Source organism: Zootermopsis nevadensis, unplaced genomic scaffold (genome assembly GCF_977971745.1).
Source record: "Zootermopsis nevadensis isolate Lab colony 2312 unplaced genomic scaffold, Znev_1.0 Znev_ptg000068l, whole genome shotgun sequence".
NCBI classification, from domain to species: domain Eukaryota; kingdom Metazoa; phylum Arthropoda; class Insecta; order Blattodea; family Termopsidae; genus Zootermopsis; species Zootermopsis nevadensis.
Window position 1 is genome coordinate 1,184,153 of NW_028259199.1, and position 20,675 is coordinate 1,204,827.

Below are 20,675 nucleotides of genomic sequence, written 5' to 3' on the forward strand. Positions count from 1 at the left end.
CGAAAGTCAATTTTTCAAAAGGCAAATATCTCCCGATCTGTAGGAATCTGAGAGACAACACTTATGTCACTTTGAGGGAACGTATATGTCAACTTCATGCCAGAGTCATGTCAATGTATGTCCAAGCTTTTGGAGGAGTGAGACATTTTAATTTTTCGAGATTATTCGAAAGTCAATTTTTGAAAAGGCAAATATCTCCCGATCTGTTGGAATCTGAGAGACAAAACTTATGTAACTTTGAAGGAACGTATATGTCAACTTCATGTCAGAGTCACGTCAATGTATGTCCAAGGGTTTGGAGGATATTGATATTTTAATTCTTCGAGATTATTCGAAATTCAATTTTTGAAAAGGCAAATATCTCCCGATCTGTAGGGATCTGAGAGACAAAACTTATGTCACTTTGAGGGAACTTATATGTCAACTTCATGTCAGATTCACGTCAAAGTATGTCCAAGGGTTTGGAGGATAGAGGCATTTTAATTTTTTGAGATTATTCGAGAGTCAATTTTTGAAAAGGCAAATATATCCCGATCTGTAGGAATCTGAGAGACAACACTAATGTCACTTTGAGGGAACGTATATGTCAACTTCATGTCAGAGTCACGTCAATGTATGTCCAAGGGTTTGGAGGATAGAGATATTTTAAATTTTCGAGATTATTCGAAAGTCAATTTTTGAAAAGGCAAATATCTCCCGATCTGTAGGAATCTGAGAAACAAAACTTATGTCATTTTGAGGGTACGTATATGTCAACTTTATGTCAGAGTCACGTCAATGTATGTCAAAGGGTTTGGAAGATAGAGACATTTTAATTTTTCGAGATTATTCGAAAGTCAATTTTTGAAAAGGCAAATATCTCCCGATCTGTAAGAATCTGAGAGACAAACCATATGTCACTTTGAGGTAACGTATATGTCAACTTCATGTCAGAGTCACGTCAATGTATGTCCAAGGGTTTCGAGGAGAGGGACATTTTAATTTTTCGAGATTATTCGAAAGTCAATTTCTGAAAAGGCAAATATCCTCCGATCTGTAGGAATCTGAAAGACAAACCTGATGTCACTTTGAGGGAACGTATATGTCAACTTCATGTCAGAGTCACGTCAATGTATGTCCAAGGGTTTGGAGAATAGAGATTTAAATTTTTCGAGATTATTCGAAAGTCAATTTTTGTAAAAGGCTAATATCTCCCGATCTGTAGGAATTTGAGAGGCAAAACTTATGTCACTTTGAGGGAACGTATATGTCAACTTCATGTCAAAGTCACGTCAATGTATGTCCAAGGGTTTCGAGGAGAGGGACATTTTAATTTTGCGAGATTATTGGAAAGTCAATTTTTGAAAATTCAATTATCTCCCGATCTGAAGGAATCTGAGAGACAACACTTATGTCACTTTGAGGGAACGTATATGTCAACTTCATGTCAGAGTCACGTCAATGTATGTCCCAAGGTTTGGAGGATAGAGATATTTTAATTTTTCGAGATTATTCGAAAGTCAATTTTTGAAAATTCAAATACCTCCCGATCTGTAGGAATCTGAGAGACAAAACTTATGTCACTTTGAGGGAACGTATATGTCAACTTCATGTCAAAGTCACGTCAATGTATGTCCAAGGGGTTGGAGGAAAGAGATATTTTAATTTTTCGAGATTATTTGATAGTCAATTATTGAAAAGGCAAATATCTCCCGATCTGTAGGAAACTGAGAGGCAAACAATATGTCACTTTGAGGAAACGTATATGTCAACTTCATGTCAGATTCACGTCAATGTATGTCCAAGTGTTTGGAGGACAGAGGCATTTTAATTTTGCGAGATTATTCGAAAGTCAATTTTTGAAAAGGCAAATATCTCCCGATCTGTAGGAACGTGAGAGACAACACTTATGTCACTTTGAGGGAACGTATATGTCAACTTCATGTCAGAGTCACGTCAATGTATGTCCAAGGGTTTGGAGGATAGAGACATTTAAATTTTTCGAGATTATTCGAAAGTCAATTTATGAAAAATCAAATATCTCCCGATCTGTAGGAATCTGAGAGACAAAACTTATGTCACTTTGAGGGAACGTATATGTCAACTTCATGTCAGAGTCACGTCAATGTATGTCCGAGGGTTTGGAGGAGTGAGACATTTTAATTTTTCGAGATTATTCGAAAGTCAATTTTTGAAAAGGCAAATATCTCCCGATCTGTTGGAATCTGAGAGACAAAACTTATGTCACTTTGAAGGAACGTATATGTCAACTTCATGTCAGAGTCACGTGAATGTATGTCCAAGGGTTTGGAGGATAGATATATTTTAATTTTTCGAGATTATTCGAAAGTCAATTTTTGAAAAGGCAAATATCTCCCGATCTGTAGGTATCTGAGAGACAAAACTTATGTCACTTTGAGGGAACGTATATGTCAACTTCATGTCAGATTCACGTCAAAGTATGTCCAAGGGTTTGGAGGATAGAGGCATTTTAATTTTTCGAGATTATTCGAAAGTCAATTTCTGAAAAGGCAAATATCTCCCGATCTGTAGGAATCTGAGAGACAAAACTTATGTCACTTTGAGGGAACGTATATGCCAACTTCATGTCAGAGTCACGTCAATGTATGTCCAAGGGTTTAGAGGATAAACACATTTTAATTTTTCGATATTATTCCAAAGTCAATTTTTGAAAAGGCAAATATATCCCGATCTGTAGGAATCTGAGAGACAACACTTATGTCACTTTGAGGGAACGTATATGTCAACTTCATGTCAGAGTCACGTCAATGTATGTCCAAGGGTTTGGAGGATAGAGATATTTTAATTTTTCGAGATTATTCGAAAGTCAATTTTTTAAAAAGCAAATTTTTTCCGATCTGTAGGAATCTGAGAGACAAAACTTATGTCACTTTGAGGGAACGTATATGTCAACTTCATGTCAGAGTCACGTCAATGTATGTCCAAGAGTTTGGAGGATAGAGAAATTTTAATTTTTCGAGATTATTCGAAAGTCAATTTTTGAAAAGGCAAATATCTCCCGATCTGTTGGAATCTGAGAGACAAAACTTATGTCACTTTGAAGGAACGTATATGTCAACTTCATGTCAGAGTCACGTCAATGTATGTCCAAGAGTTTGGAGGATAGAGACATTTAAATGTTTCGAGATTATTCGAAAGTCAATTTTGAAAAGGCAAATATCTCCCGATCTGTATAATCTCAGAGACAAAACTTATGTCACTTTGAGGGAACGTATATGTCAACTTCATGTCAGAGTCACGTCAATGTATGTCCAAGGGTTTGGAGGATAGAGACATTTTAATTTTTCGAGATTATTCGAAAGTCAATTTTTCAAAAGGCAAATATCTCCCGATCTGTAGGAATCTGAGAGACAAAACTTATGTCACTTTGAAGGAACGTATATGTCAACTTCATGTCAGAGTCACGTCAATGTATGTCCAAGGGTTTGGAGGATAGAGATATTTTAATTTTTCGAGATTATTCGAAAGTCAATTTATGAAAAGGCAAATATCTCCCGATCTGTAGGTATCTGAGAGACAAAACTTATGTCACTTTGAGGGAACGTATATGTCAACTTCATGTCAGAGTCACGTCAATGTATGTCCAAGAGTTTGGAGGATAGAGACATTTAAATTTTTCGAGATTTTTCGAAAGTCAATTTTTGAAAAGGCAAATATCTCCCGATCTGTATAATCTGAGAGACAAAACTTATGTCACTTTGAGGGAACGTATATGTCAACTTCATGTCAGAGTCACGTCAATGTATGTCCAAGGGTTTGGAGAATAGAGACATTTTAATTTTTCGAGATTATTCGAAAGTCAATTTTTCAAAAGGCAAATATCTCCCGATCTGTAGGAATCTGAGAGACAAAACTTTTGTCACTTTGAGGGAACGTATATGTCAACTTCATGTCAGAGGCACGTCAATGTATGTCCAAGGGTTTGGAGGATAGATATATTTTAATTTTTCGAGTTTATTCGAAAGCCTTTTTTTGAAAAGGCAAATATCTCCCGATCTGTAGGAATCTGAGAGTAAACCTGATGTCACTCTGAGGGAACGTATATGTCAACTTCATGTCAGAGTCACGTCAATGTATGTCCAAGAGTTTGGAGGATAGAGACATTTAAATGTTTCGAGATTATTCGAAAGTCAATTTTTGAAAAGGCAAATATCTCCCGATCTGTATAATCTGAGAGACAAAACTTATGTCACTTTGAGGGAACGTATATGTCAACTTCATGTCAGAGTCATGTCAATGTATGTCCAAGCTTTTGGAGGAGTGAGACATTTTAATTTTTCGAGATTATTCGAAAGTCAATTTTTGAAAAGGCAAATATCTCCCGATCTGTTGGAATCTGAGAGACAAAACTTATGTAACTTTGAAGGAACGTATATGTCAACTTCATGTCAGAGTCACGTCAATGTATGTCCAAGGGTTTGGAGGATATTGATATTTTAATTCTTCGAGATTATTCGAAATTCAATTTTTGAAAAGGCAAATATCTCCCGATCTGTAGGGATCTGAGAGACAAAACTTATGTCACTTTGAGGGAACTTATATGTCAACTTCATGTCAGATTCACGTCAAAGTATGTCCAAGGGTTTGGAGGATAGAGGCATTTTAATTTTTTGAGATTATTCGAGAGTCAATTTTTGAAAAGGCAAATATATCCCGATCTGTAGGAATCTGAGAGACAACACTAATGTCACTTTGAGGGAACGTATATGTCAACTTCATGTCAGAGTCACGTCAATGTATGTCCAAGGGTTTGGAGGATAGAGATATTTTAAATTTTCGAGATTATTCGAAAGTCAATTTTTGAAAAGGCAAATATCTCCCGATCTGTAGGAATCTGAGAGACAAAACTTATGTCATTTTGAGGGTACGTATATGTCAACTTTATGTCAGAGTCACGTCAATGTATGTCAAAGGGTTTGGAAGATAGAGACATTTTAATTTTTCGAGATTATTCGAAAGTCAATTTTTGAAAAGGCAAATATCTCCCGATCTGTAAGAATCTGAGAGACAAACCATATGTCACTTTGAGGTAACGTATATGTCAACTTCATGTCAGAGTCACGTCAATGTATGTCCAAGGGTTTCGAGGAGAGGGACATTTTAATTTTTCGAGATTATTCGAAAGTCAATTTCTGAAAAGGCAAATATCCTCCGATCTGTAGGAATCTGAAAGACAAACCTTATGTCACTTTGAGGGAACGTATATGTCAACTTCATGTCAGAGTCACGTCAATGTATGTCCAAGGGTTTGGAGAATAGAGATTTAAATTTTTCGAGATTATTCGAAAGTCAATTTTTGTAAAAGGCAAATATCTCCCGATCTGTAGGAATTTGAGAGGCAAAACTTATGTCACTTTGAGGTAACGTATATGTCAACTTCATGTCAGAGTCACGTCAAAGTATGTCCAAGGGTTTGGAGGATAGAGGCATTTTAATTTTTTGAGATTATTCGAGAGTCAATTTTTGAAAAGGCAAATATATCCCGATCTGTAGGAATCTGGGAGACAAAACTTATGTCACTTTGAGGGAATGTATATGTCAACTTCATGTCAGAGTCACGTCAATGTATGTCCAAGGGTTTGGAGGACTGAGGCATTTTAATTTTGCGAGATTATTGGAAAGTCAATTTTTGAAAATTCAATTATCTCCCGATCTGAAGGAATCTGAGAGACAACACTTATGTCACTTTCAGGGAACGTATATGTCAACTTCATGTCAGAGTCACGTCAATGTATGTCCCAAGGTTTGGAGGATAGAGATATTTTAATTTTTCGAGATTATTCGAAAGTCAATTTTTGAAAATTCAAATATCTCCCGATCTGTAGGAATCTGAGAGACAAAACTTATGTCACTTTGAGGGAACGTATATGTCAACTTAATGTCAAAGTCACGTCAATGTATGTCCAAGGGGTTGGAGGAAAGAGATATTTTAATTTTTCGAGATTATTTGATAGTCAATTATTGAAAAGGCAAATATCTCCCGATCTGTAGGAAACTGAGAGGCAAACAATATGTCACTTTGAGGAAACGTATATGTCAACTTCATGTCATATTCACGTCAATGTATGTCCAAGTGTTTGGAGGACAGAGGCATTTTAATTTTGCGAGATTATTCGAAAGTCAATTTTTGAAAAGGCAAATATCTCCCGATCTGTAGGAACGTGAGAGACAACACTTATGTCACTTTGAGGGAACGTATATGTCAACTTCATGTCAGAGTCACGTCAATGTATGTCCAAGGGTTTGGAGGATAGAGACATTTAAATTTTTCGAGATTATTCGAAAGTCAATTTATGAAAAATCAAATATCTCCCGATCTGTAGGAATCTGAGAGACAAAACTTATGTCACTTTGAGGGAACGTATATGTCAACTTCATGTCAGAGTCACGTCAATGTATGTCCAAGGGTTTGGAGGAGTGAGACATTTTAATTTTTCGAGATTATTCGAAAGACAATTTTTGAAAAGGCAAATATCTCCCGATCTGTTGGAATCTGAGAGACAACACTAATGTCACTTTGAGGGAACGTATATGTCAACTTCATGTCAGAGTCACGTCAATGTATGTCCAAGGGTTTGGAGGATAGAGATATTTTAAATTTTCGAGATTATTCGAAAGTCAATTTTTGAAAAGGCAAATATCTCCCGATCTGTAGGAATCTGAGAGACAAAACTTATGTCATTTTGAGGGTACGTATATGTCAACTTTATGTCAGAGTCACGTCAATGTATGTCAAAGGGTTTGGAAGATAGAGACATTTTAATTTTTCGAGATTATTCGAAAGTCAATTTTTGAAAAGGCAAATATCTCCCGATCTGTAAGAATCTGAGAGACAAACCATATGTCACTTTGAGGTAACGTATATGTCAACTTCATGTCAGAGTCACGTCAATGTATGTCCAAGGGTTTCGAGGAGAGGGACATTTTAATTTTTCGAGATTATTCGAAAGTCAATTTCTGAAAAGGCAAATATCCTCCGATCTGTAGGAATCTGAAAGACAAACCTTATGTCACTTTGAGGGAACGTATATGTCAACTTCATGTCAGAGTCACGTCAATGTATGTCCAAGGGTTTGGAGAATAGAGATTTAAATTTTTCGAGATTATTCGAAAGTCAATTTTTGTAAAAGGCAAATATCTCCCGATCTGTAGGAATTTGAGAGGCAAAACTTATGTCACTTTGAGGTAACGTATATGTCAACTTCATGTCAGAGTCACGTCAAAGTATGTCCAAGGGTTTGGAGGATAGAGGCATTTTAATTTTTTGAGATTATTCGAGAGTCAATTTTTGAAAAGGCAAATATATCCCGATCTGTAGGAATCTGGGAGACAAAACTTATGTCACTTTGAGGGAATGTATATGTCAACTTCATGTCAGAGTCACGTCAATGTATGTCCAAGGGTTTGGAGGACTGAGGCATTTTAATTTTGCGAGATTATTGGAAAGTCAATTTTTGAAAATTCAATTATCTCCCGATCTGAAGGAATCTGAGAGACAACACTTATGTCACTTTCAGGGAACGTATATGTCAACTTCATGTCAGAGTCACGTCAATGTATGTCCCAAGGTTTGGAGGATAGAGATATTTTAATTTTTCGAGATTATTCGAAAGTCAATTTTTGAAAATTCAAATATCTCCCGATCTGTAGGAATCTGAGAGACAAAACTTATGTCACTTTGAGGGAACGTATATGTCAACTTAATGTCAAAGTCACGTCAATGTATGTCCAAGGGGTTGGAGGAAAGAGATATTTTAATTTTTCGAGATTATTTGATAGTCAATTATTGAAAAGGCAAATATCTCCCGATCTGTAGGAAACTGAGAGGCAAACAATATGTCACTTTGAGGAAACGTATATGTCAACTTCATGTCATATTCACGTCAATGTATGTCCAAGTGTTTGGAGGACAGAGGCATTTTAATTTTGAGAGATTATTCGAAAGTCAATTTTTGAAAAGGCAAATATCTCCCGATCTGTAGGAACGTGAGAGACAACACTTATGTCACTTTGAGGGAACGTATATGTCAACTTCATGTCAGAGTCACGTCAATGTATGTCCAAGGGTTTGGAGGATAGAGACATTTAAATTTTTCGAGATTATTCGAAAGTCAATTTATGAAAAATCAAATATCTCCCGATCTGTAGGAATCTGAGAGACAAAACTTATGTCACTTTGAGGGAACGTATATGTCAACTTCATGTCAGAGTCACGTCAATGTATGTCCAAGGGTTTGGAGGAGTGAGACATTTTAATTTTTCGAGATTATTCGAAAGACAATTTTTGAAAAGGCAAATATCTCCCGATCTGTTGGAATCTGAGAGACAAAACTTATGTCACTTTGAAGGAACGTATATGTCAACTTCATGTCAGAGTCACGTGAATGTATGTCCAAGGGTTTGGAGGATAGATATATTTTAATTTTTCGAGATTATTCGAAAGTCAATTTTTGAAAAGGCAAATATCTCCCAATCTGTAGGTATCTGAGAGACAAAACTTATGTCACTTTGAGGGAACGTATATGTCAACTTCATGTCAGATTCACGTCAAAGTATGTCCAAGGGTTTGGAGGATAGAGGCATTTTAATTTTTCGAGATTATTCGAAAGTCAATTTCTGAAAAGGCAAATATCTCCCGATCTGTAGGAATCTGAGAGACAAAACTTATGTCACTTTGAGGGAACGTATATGCCAACTTCATGTCAGAGTCACGTCAATGTATGTAAAAGGGTTTAGAGGATAAACACATTTTAATTTTTCGATATTATTCCAAAGTCAATTTTTGAAAAGGCAAATATATCCCGATCTGTAGGAATCAGAGACAACACTTATGTCACTTTGAGGGAACGTATATGTCAACTTCATGTCAGAGTCACGTCAATGTATGTCCAAGGGATTGGAGGATAGAGATATTTTAATTTTTCGAGATTATTCGAAAGTCAATTTTTTAAAAAGCAAATATTTTCCGATCTGTAGGAATCTGAGAGACAAAACTTATGTCACTTTGAGGGAACGTATATGTCAACTTCATGTCAGAGTCACGTCAATGTATGTCCAAGAGTTTGGAGGATAGAGAAATTTTAATTTTTCGAAATTATTCGAAAGTCAATTTTTGAAAAGGCAAATATCTCCCGATCTGTTGGAATCTGAGAGACAAAACTTATGTCACTTTGAAGGAACGTATATGTCAACTTCATGTCAGAGTCACGTCAATGTATGTCCAAGAGTTTGGAGGATAGAGACATTTAAATGTTTCGAGATTATTCGAAAGTCAATTTTGAAAAGGCAAATATCTCCCGATCTGTATAATCTCAGAGACAAAACTTATGTCACTTTGAGGGAACGTATATGTCAACTTCATGTCAGAGTCACGTCAATGTATGTCCAAGGGTTTGGAGGATAGAGACATTTTAATTTTTCGAGATTATTCGAAAGTCAATTTTTCAAAAGGCAAATATCTCCCGATCTGTAGGAATCTGAGAGACAAAACTTATGTCACTTTGAAGGAACGTATATGTCAACTTCATGTCAGAGTCACGTCAATGTATGTCCAAGGGTTTGGAGGATAGAGATATTTTAATTTTTCGAGATTATTCGAAAGTCAATTTATGAAAAGGCAAATTTCTCCCGATCTGTAGGTATCTGAGAGACAAAACTTATGTCACTTTGAGGGAACGTATATGTCAACTTCATGTCAGATTCACATCAAAGTATGTCCAAGGGTTTGGAGGATAGAGGCATTTTATTTTTTTGAGATTATACGAAAGTCAATTTTTGAAAAGGCAAATATATCCCGATCTGTAGGAATCTGAGAGACAACACTAATGTCACTTTGAAGGAACGTAAATGTTAACTTCATGTCAAAGTCACGTCAATGTTCTTCCAAGGGTTTGGAGGATAGAGATATTTTAATTTTTCGAGATTATTCGAAAGTCAATTTTTGAAAAGCCAAATATCTCCCGATCTGTAGGAATCTGAGAGACAAAACTTATGTCACTTTGAGGTAACGTATATGTCAACTTCTCGTCAGAGGCACGTCAATGTATGTCCAAGGGTTTGGAGGATAGAGATATTTTAATTTTTCGAGATTATTTGAAAGTCAATTTTTGAAAAGGCAAATATCTCCCGATCTGTAGGAATCTGAGACACAACACTTATGTCATTTTGAGGGTACGTATATGTCAACTTTATGTCAGAGTCACGTCAATGTATGTCCAAGGGTTTGGAGGATAGAGACATTTTAATTTATCGAGATTATTCGAAAGTCAATTTTTGGAAAGGCAAATATCTCCCGATCTGTAAGAATCTGAGAGACAAACCATATGTCACTTTGAGGTAACGTATATGTCAACTTCATGTCAGTGTCACGTCAATGTATGTCCAAGGGTTTCGAGGAGAGAGACATTTTAATTTTTCGAGATTATTCGAAAGTCAATATGTGAAAAGGCAAATATCCTCCGATCTGTAGGAATCTGAAAGACAAACCTTATGTCACTTTGAGGGAACGCATATGTCAACTTCATGTCAGAGTCACGTCAATGTATGTCCAAGGGTTTGAAGAATAGAGATTTAAATTTTTCGAGATTATTCGAAAGTGAATTTTTGTAAAAGGCAAATATCTCCCGATCTGTAGGAATTTGAGAGGCAAAACTTATGTCACTTTGAGGTAACGTATATGTCAACTTCATGTCAGAGTCACGTCAATGTATGTCGAAGGGTTTGGAGGATAGAGACATTTTAATTTTTCGAAATTATTCTAAAGTCAATTTTTCAAAAGGCAAATATCTCCCGATCTGTTGGAATCTGAGAGACAAAACTTATGTCACTTTGAGGGAATGTATATGTCAACTTCATGTCAGAGTCACGTCAATGTATGTCCAAGGGTTTGGAGGACTGAGGCATTTTAATTTTGCGAGATTATTGGAAAGTCAATTTTTGAAAATTCAATTATCTCCCGATCTGAAGGAATCTGAGAGACAACACTTATGTCGCTTTGAGGGAACGTATATGTCAACTTCATGTCAGAGTCACGTCAATGTATGTCCAAAGGTTTGGAGGATAGAGATATTTTAATTTTTCGAGATTATTCGAAAGTCAATTTTTGAAAATTCAAATATCTCCCGATCTGTAGGAATCTGAGAGACAAAACTTATGTCACTTTGAGGGAACGTATATGTCAACTTCATGTCAAAGTCACGTCAATGTATGTCCAAGGGGTTGGAGGAAAGAGATATTTTAATTTTTCGAGATTATTTGATAGTCAATTATTGAAAAGGCAAATTTCTCCCGATCTGTAGGAAACTGAGAGGCAAACAATATGTCACTTTGAGGGAACGTATATGTCAACTTCATGTCAGATTCACGTCAAAGTATGTCCAAGGGTTTGGAGGATAGAGGCATTTTAATTTTTCGAGATTATTCGAAAGTCAATTTCTGAAAAGGCAAATATCTCCCGATCTGTAGGAATCTGAGAGACAAAACTTATGTCACTTTGAGGGAACGTATATGCCAACTTCATGTCAGAGTCACGTCAATGTATGTAAAAGGGTTTAGAGGATAAACACATTTTAATTTTTCGATATTATTCCAAAGTCAATTTTTGAAAAGGCAAATATATCCCGATCTGTAGGAATCAGAGACAACACTTATGTCACTTTGAGGGAACGTATATGTCAACTTCATGTCAGAGTCACGTCAATGTATGTCCAAGGGATTGGAGGATAGAGATATTTTAATTTTTCGAGATTATTCGAAAGTCAATTTTTTAAAAAGCAAATATTTTCCGATCTGTAGGAATCTGAGAGACAAAACTTATGTCACTTTGAGGGAACGTATATGTCAACTTCATGTCAGAGTCACGTCAATGTATGTCCAAGAGTTTGGAGGATAGAGAAATTTTAATTTTTCGAAATTATTCGAAAGTCAATTTTTGAAAAGGCAAATATCTCCCGATCTGTTGGAATCTGAGAGACAAAACTTATGTCACTTTGAAGGAACGTATATGTCAACTTCATGTCAGAGTCACGTCAATGTATGTCCAAGAGTTTGGAGGATAGAGACATTTAAATGTTTCGAGATTATTCGAAAGTCAATTTTGAAAAGGCAAATATCTCCCGATCTGTATAATCTCAGAGACAAAACTTATGTCACTTTGAGGGAACGTATATGTCAACTTCATGTCAGAGTCACGTCAATGTATGTCCAAGGGTTTGGAGGATAGAGACATTTTAATTTTTCGAGATTATTCGAAAGTCAATTTTTCAAAAGGCAAATATCTCCCGATCTGTAGGAATCTGAGAGACAAAACTTATGTCACTTTGAAGGAACGTATATGTCAACTTCATGTCAGAGTCACGTCAATGTATGTCCAAGGGTTTGGAGGATAGAGATATTTTAATTTTTCGAGATTATTCGAAAGTCAATTTATGAAAAGGCAAATTTCTCCCGATCTGTAGGTATCTGAGAGACAAAACTTATGTCACTTTGAGGGAACGTATATGTCAACTTCATGTCAGATTCACATCAAAGTATGTCCAAGGGTTTGGAGGATAGAGGCATTTTATTTTTTTGAGATTATACGAAAGTCAATTTTTGAAAAGGCAAATATATCCCGATCTGTAGGAATCTGAGAGACAACACTAATGTCACTTTGAAGGAACGTAAATGTTAACTTCATGTCAAAGTCACGTCAATGTTCTTCCAAGGGTTTGGAGGATAGAGATATTTTAATTTTTCGAGATTATTCGAAAGTCAATTTTTGAAAAGCCAAATATCTCCCGATCTGTAGGAATCTGAGAGACAAAACTTATGTCACTTTGAGGTAACGTATATGTCAACTTCTCGTCAGAGGCACGTCAATGTATGTCCAAGGGTTTGGAGGATAGAGATATTTTAATTTTTCGAGATTATTTGAAAGTCAATTTTTGAAAAGGCAAATATCTCCCGATCTGTAGGAATCTGAGACACAACACTTATGTCATTTTGAGGGTACGTATATGTCAACTTTATGTCAGAGTCACGTCAATGTATGTCCAAGGGTTTGGAGGATAGAGACATTTTAATTTATCGAGATTATTCGAAAGTCAATTTTTGGAAAGGCAAATATCTCCCGATCTGTAAGAATCTGAGAGACAAACCATATGTCACTTTGAGGTAACGTATATGTCAACTTCATGTCAGTGTCACGTCAATGTATGTCCAAGGGTTTCGAGGAGAGAGACATTTTAATTTTTCGAGATTATTCGAAAGTCAATATGTGAAAAGGCAAATATCCTCCGATCTGTAGGAATCTGAAAGACAAACCTTATGTCACTTTGAGGGAACGCATATGTCAACTTCATGTCAGAGTCACGTCAATGTATGTCCAAGGGTTTGAAGAATAGAGATTTAAATTTTTCGAGATTATTCGAAAGTGAATTTTTGTAAAAGGCAAATATCTCCCGATCTGTAGGAATTTGAGAGGCAAAACTTATGTCACTTTGAGGTAACGTATATGTCAACTTCATGTCAGAGTCACGTCAATGTATGTCGAAGGGTTTGGAGGATAGAGACATTTTAATTTTTCGAAATTATTCTAAAGTCAATTTTTCAAAAGGCAAATATCTCCCGATCTGTTGGAATCTGAGAGACAAAACTTATGTCACTTTGAGGGAATGTATATGTCAACTTCATGTCAGAGTCACGTCAATGTATGTCCAAGGGTTTGGAGGACTGAGGCATTTTAATTTTGCGAGATTATTGGAAAGTCAATTTTTGAAAATTCAATTATCTCCCGATCTGAAGGAATCTGAGAGACAACACTTATGTCGCTTTGAGGGAACGTATATGTCAACTTCATGTCAGAGTCACGTCAATGTATGTCCAAAGGTTTGGAGGATAGAGATATTTTAATTTTTCGAGATTATTCGAAAGTCAATTTTTGAAAATTCAAATATCTCCCGATCTGTAGGAATCTGAGAGACAAAACTTATGTCACTTTGAGGGAACGTATATGTCAACTTCATGTCAAAGTCACGTCAATGTATGTCCAAGGGGTTGGAGGAAAGAGATATTTTAATTTTTCGAGATTATTTGATAGTCAATTATTGAAAAGGCAAATTTCTCCCGATCTGTAGGAAACTGAGAGGCAAACAATATGTCACTTTGAGGGAACGTATATGTCAACTTCATTTCAGATTCACGTCAATGTATGTCCAAGTGTTTGGAGGACAGAGGCATTTTAATTTTGCGAGATTATTCGAAAGTCAATTTTTGAAAAGGCAAAAATCTCCCGATCTGTAGGAATCTGAGAGACAACACTTATGTCACTTTGAGGGAACGTATATGTCAACTTCATGTCAGAGTCACGTCAATGTATGTCCAAGGGTTTGGAGGATAGAGACATTTAAATTTTTCGAGATTATTCGAAAGTCAATTTATGAAAAGGCAAATATCTCCCGATCTGTAGGAATCTGAGAGACAAAACTGATGTCACTTTGAGGGAACGTATATGTCAACTTCATGTCAGAGTCACGTCAATGTATGTCCAAGGGTTTGGAGGAGTGAGACATTTTAATTTTTCGAGATTATTCGAAAGTCAATTTTTGAAAAGGCAAATATATCCCGATCTGTAGGAATCTGAGAGACAACACTTATGTCAATTTGAGGGAACGTATATGTTAACTTCATGTCAGAGTCACGTCAATGTATGTCCAAGGGTTTGGAGGATAGAGATATTTTAATTTTTCGAGATTATTCGAAAGTCAATTTTTTAAGAAGCAAATATCTTCCGATCTGTAGGAATCTGAGAGACAAAACTTATGTCACTTTGAGGGAACGTATATGTCAACTTCATGTCAGAGTCACGTCAATGTATGTCCAAGGGTTTGGAGGATAGAGATATTTTAATTTTTCGAGATTATTCGAAAGTCAATTTTTGAAAGGGCAAATATCTCCCGATCTGTAGGTATCTGAGAGACAAAACTTATGTCACTTTGAGGGAACGTATATGTCAACTTCATGTCAGATTCACGTCAAAGTATGTCTAAGGGTTTGGAGGATAGAGGCATTTTAATTTTTTGAGATTATTCGAAAGTCAATTTTTGAAAAGGCAAATATATCCCGATCTGTAGGAATCTGAGAGACAACACTAATGTCACTTTGAGGGAACGTATATGTCAACTTCATGTCAGAGTCACGTCAATGTATGTCCAAGGGTTTGGAGGATAGAGATATTTTAATTTTTCGAGATTATTCGAAAGTCAATTTTTGAAAAGGCAAATATCTCCCGATCTGTAGGAATCTGAGAGACAACACTTATGTCACTTTGAGGGAACGTATATGTCAACTTCATGTCAGAGTCACGTCAATGTATGTCCAAGGGTTTGGAGGATAGAGACATTTAAATTTTTCGAGATTATTCGAAAGTCAATTTATGAAAAGGCAAATATCCTCCGATCTGTAGGAATCTGAAAGACAAACCTTATGTCACTTTGAGGGAACGTATATGTCAACTTCATGTCAGAGTCACGTCAATGTATGTCCAAGGGTTTGGAGAATAGAGATTTAAATTTTTCGAGATTATTCGAAAGTCAATTTTTGTAAAAGGCAAATATCTCCCGATCTGTAGGAATTTGAGAGGCAAAACTTATGTCACTTTGAGGTAACGTATATGTCAACTTCATGTCAGAGTCACGTCAATGTATGTCGAAGGGTTTTGAGGATAGAGACATTTTAATTTTTCGAAATTATTCTAAAGTCAATTTTTCAAAAGGCAAATATCTCCCGATCTGTAGGAATCTGAGAGACAAAACTTATGTCACTTTGAGGGAATGTATATGTCAACTTCATGTCAGAGTCACGTCAATGTATGTCCAAGGGTTTGGAGGACTGAGGCATTTTAATTTTGCGAGATTATTGGAAAGTCAATTTTTGAAAATTCAATTATCTCCCGATCTGAAGGAATCTGAGAGACAACACTTATGTCACTTTGAGGGAACGTATATGTCAACTTCCTGTCAGAGTCACGTCAATGTATGTCCTAAGGTTTGGAGGATAGAGATATTTTCATTTTTCGAGATTATTCGAAAGTCAATTTTTGAAAATTCAAATATCTCCCGATCTGTAGGAATCTGAGAGACAAAACTTATGTCACTTTGAGGGAACGTATATGTCAACTTCATGTCAAAGTCACGTCAATGTATGTCCAAGGGGTTGGAGGAAAGAGATATTTTAATTTTTCGAGATTATTTGATAGTCAATTATTGAAAAGGCAAATATCTCCCGATCTGTAGGAAACTGAGAGGCAAACAATATGTCACTTTGAGGGAACGTATATGTCAACTTCATGTCAGATTCACGTCAATGTATGTCCAAGTGTTTGGAGGACAGAGGCATTTTAATTTTGCGAGATTATTCGAAAGTCAATTTTTGAAAAGGCAAATATCTCCCGATCTGTAGGAATCTGAGAGACAACACTTATGTCACTTTGAGGGAACGTATATGTCAACTTCATGTCAGAGTCACGTCAATGTATGTCCAAGGGTTTGGAGGATAGAGATATTTTAATTTTTCGAGATTATTCGAAAGTGAATTTTTTAGAAGCAAATATCTTCCGATCTGTAGGAATCTGAGAGACAAAACTTATGTCACTTTGAGGGAACGTATATGTCAACTTCATGTCAGAGTCACGTCAATGTATGTCCAAGGGTTTGGAGGATAGAGAAATTTTAATTTTTCGAGATTATTCGAAAGTCAATTTTTGAAAAGGCAAATATCTCCCGATCTGTTGGAATCTGAAAGACAAAACTTATGTCACTTTGAAGGAACGTATATGTCAACTTCATGTCAGATTCACGTCAATGTATGTCCAAGGGTTTGGAGGATAGAGATATTTTAATTTTTCGAGATTATTCGAAAGTCAATTTTTGTAAAAGGCAAATATCTCCCGATCTGTAGGAATTTGAGAGGCAAAACTTATGTCACTTTGAGGTAACGTATATGTCAACTTCATGTCAGAGTCACGTCAATGTATGTCGAAGGGTTTGGAGGATAGAGACATTTTAATTTTTCGAAATTATTCTAAAGTCAATTTTTCAAAAGGCAAATATCTCCCGATCTGTAGGAATCTGAGAGACAAAACTTATGTCACTTTGAGGGAATGTATATGTCAACTTCATTTCAGAGTCACGTCAATGTATGTCCAAGGGTTTGGAGGACTGAGGCATTTTAATTTTGCGAGATTATTGGAAAGTCAATTTTTGAAAATTCAATTATCTCCCGATCTGAAGGAATCTGAGAGACAACACTTATGTCACTTTGAGGGAACGTATATGTCAACTTCATGTCAGAGTCACGTCAATGTATGTCCCAAGGTTTGGAGGATAGAGATATTTTCATTTTTCGAGATTATTCGAAAGTCAATTTTTGAAAATTCAAATATCTCCCGATCTGTAGGAATCTGAGAGACAAAACTTATGTCACTTTGAGGGAACGTATATGTCAACTTCATGTCAAAGTCACGTCAATGTATGTCCAAGGGGTTGGAGGAAAGATATATTTTAATTTTTCGAGATTATTTGACAGTCAATTATTGAAAAGGCAAATATCTCCCGATCTGTAGGAAACTGAGAGGCAAACAATATGTCACTTTGAGGGAACGTATATGTCAACTTCATGTCAGATTCACGTCAATGTATGTCCAAGTGTTTGGAGGACAGAGGCATTTTAATTTTGCGAGATTATTCGAAAGTCAATTTTTGAAAAGGCAAAAATCTCCCGATCTGTAGGAATCTGAGAGACAACACTTATGTCACTTTGAGGGAACGTATATGTCAACTTCATGTCAGAGTCACGTCAATGTATGACCAAGGGTTTAGAGGATAGAGATATTTTAATTTTTCTAGATTATTCGAAAGTGAATTTTTTAAGAAGCAAATATCTTCCGATCTGTAGGAATCTGAGAGACAAAACTTGTGTCACTTTGAGGGAACGTAAATGTCAACTTCATGTCAGAGTCACGTCAATGTATGTCCAAGAGTTTGGAGGATAGAGAAATTTTAATTTTTCGAGATTATTCGAAAGTCAATTTCTGAAAAGGCAAATATCTCCCGATCTGTTGGAATCTGAAAGACAAAACTTATGTCACTTTGAAGGAACGTATATGTCAACTTCATGTCAGATTCACGTCAATGTATGTCCAAGGGTTTGGAGGACAGAGGCATTTTAATTTTGCGAGAATATTCGAAAGTCAATTTTTGAAAAGGCAAATATCTCCCGATCTGTAGGAATCTGAGAGACAACACTTATGTCACTTTGAGGGAACGTATATGTCAACTTCATGTCAGAGTCACGTCAATGTATGTCCAAGGGTTTGGAGGAGTGAGACATTTTAATTTTTCGAGATTATTCGAAAGTCAATTTTTGAAAAGGCAAATATCTCCCGATAAGTAGGAATCTGAGAGACAAAACTTATGTCACTTTGAAGGAACGTATATGTCAACTTCATGTGAGAGTCACGTCAATGTATGTCCAAGGGTTTGGAGAATAGATATATTTTAATTTTTCGAGATTATTCGAAAGTCAATTTTTGAAAAGGCAAATATCTCCCGATCTGTAGGTATCTGAGAGACAAAACTTATGTCACTTTGAGGGAACGTATATGTCAACTTCATGTCAGATTCACGTCAAAGTATGTCCAAGGTTTTGGAGGATAGAGGCATTTTAATTTTTCGAGATTATTCGAAAGTCAATTTCTGAAAAGGCAAATATCTCCCGATCTGTAGGAATCTGAGAGACAAAACTTATGTCACTTTGAGGGAACGTATATGCCAACTTCATGTCAGAGTCACGTCAATGTATGTCCAAGGGTTTAGAGGATAAACACATTTTAATTTTTCGATATTATTCCAAAGTCAATTTTTGAAAAGGCAAATATATCCCGATCTGTCGGAATCTGAGAGACAACACTTATGTCACTTTGAGGGAACGTATATGTCAACTTCATGTCAGAGTCACGTCAATGTATGTCCAAGAGTTTGGAGGATAGAGAAATTTTAATTTTTCAAGATTATTCGAAAGTCAATTTTTGAAAAGGCAAATATCTCCCGATCTGTTGGAATCTGAGAGACAAAACTTATGTCACTTTGAAAGAACGTATATGTCAACTTCATGTCAGAGTTACGTCAATGTATGTCCAAGAGTTTGGAGGATAGAGACATTTAAATGTTTCGAGATTATTCGAAAGTCAATTTTTGAAAATTCAAATAACTCCCGATCTGTAGGTATCTGAGATACAAAACTTATGTCACTTTGAGGGAACGTATATGTCAACTTCATGTCAGATTCACGTCAAAGTATGTCCAAGGGTTTGGAGGATAGAGGCATTTTAATTTTTTGAGATTATTCGAAAGTCAATTTTTAAAAAGGCAAATATATCCCGATCTGTAGGAATCTGAGAGACAACACTAATGTCACTTTGAGGGAACGTATATGTCAACTTCATGTCAGAGTCACGTCAATGTATGTCCAAGGGTTTGGAGGATAGAGATATTTTAATATTTCGAGATTATTCGAAAGTCAATTTTTGAAAAGGCAAATATCCTCCGATCTGTAGGAATCTGAGAGACAAAACTTATGTCACTTTGAGGGAACGTATATGTCAACTTCATGTCAGAGTCACGTCAATGTATGTCCAAGGGTTTGGAGGAGTGAGACATTTTAATTTTTCGAGATTATTCGAAAGTCAATTTTTGAAAAGGCAAATATCTCCCGATCTGTTGGAATCTGAGAGACAAAACTTATGTCACTTTGAAGGAACGTATATGTCAACTTCATGTCAGAGTCACGTCAATGTATGTCCAAGGGTTTGGAGGATAGATATATTTTAATTTTTCGAGATTATTCGAAAGTCAATTTTTGAAAAGGCAAATATATCCCGATCTGTAGGAATCAGAGAGACAACACTTATGTCACTTTGAGGGAACGTATATGTCAACTTCATGTCAGAGTCATGTCAATGTATGTCCAAGGATTTGGAGGATAGAGATATTTTAATTTTTCGAGATTATTCGAAAGTCAATTTTTTAAGAAGCAAATATCTTCCGATCTGTAGGAATCTGAGAGACAAAACTTATGTCACTTTGAGGGAACGTATATGTCAACTTCATGTCAGAGTCACGTCAATGTATGTCCAAGAGTTTGGAGGATAGAGAAATTTTAATTTTTCGAGATTATTCGAAAGTCAATTTTTGAAAAGGCAAATATCTCCCGATCTGTAGGAATCTGAAAGACAAAACTTATGTCACTTTGAAGGAACGTATATGTCAACTTCATGTCAAAGTCACGTCAATGTATGTCCAAGGGTTTGGAGGATAGAGTTATTTTAATTTTTCGAAATTATTCGAAAGTCAATTTTTGAAAAGGCAAATATCTCCCGATCTGTAGGTATCTGAGAGACAATACTTATGTCACTTTGAGGGAACGTATATGTCAACTTCATGTCAGATTCACGTCAAAGTATGTCCAAGGGTTTGGAGGATAGAGGCATTTTAATTTTTCGAGATTATTCGAAAGTCAATTTTTAAAACGGCAAATATCTCCCGATCTGTGGGAATCTGAGAGACAAAACTTATGTCACTTTGAGGGAACGTATATGTCAACTTCAGGTCAGAGGCACG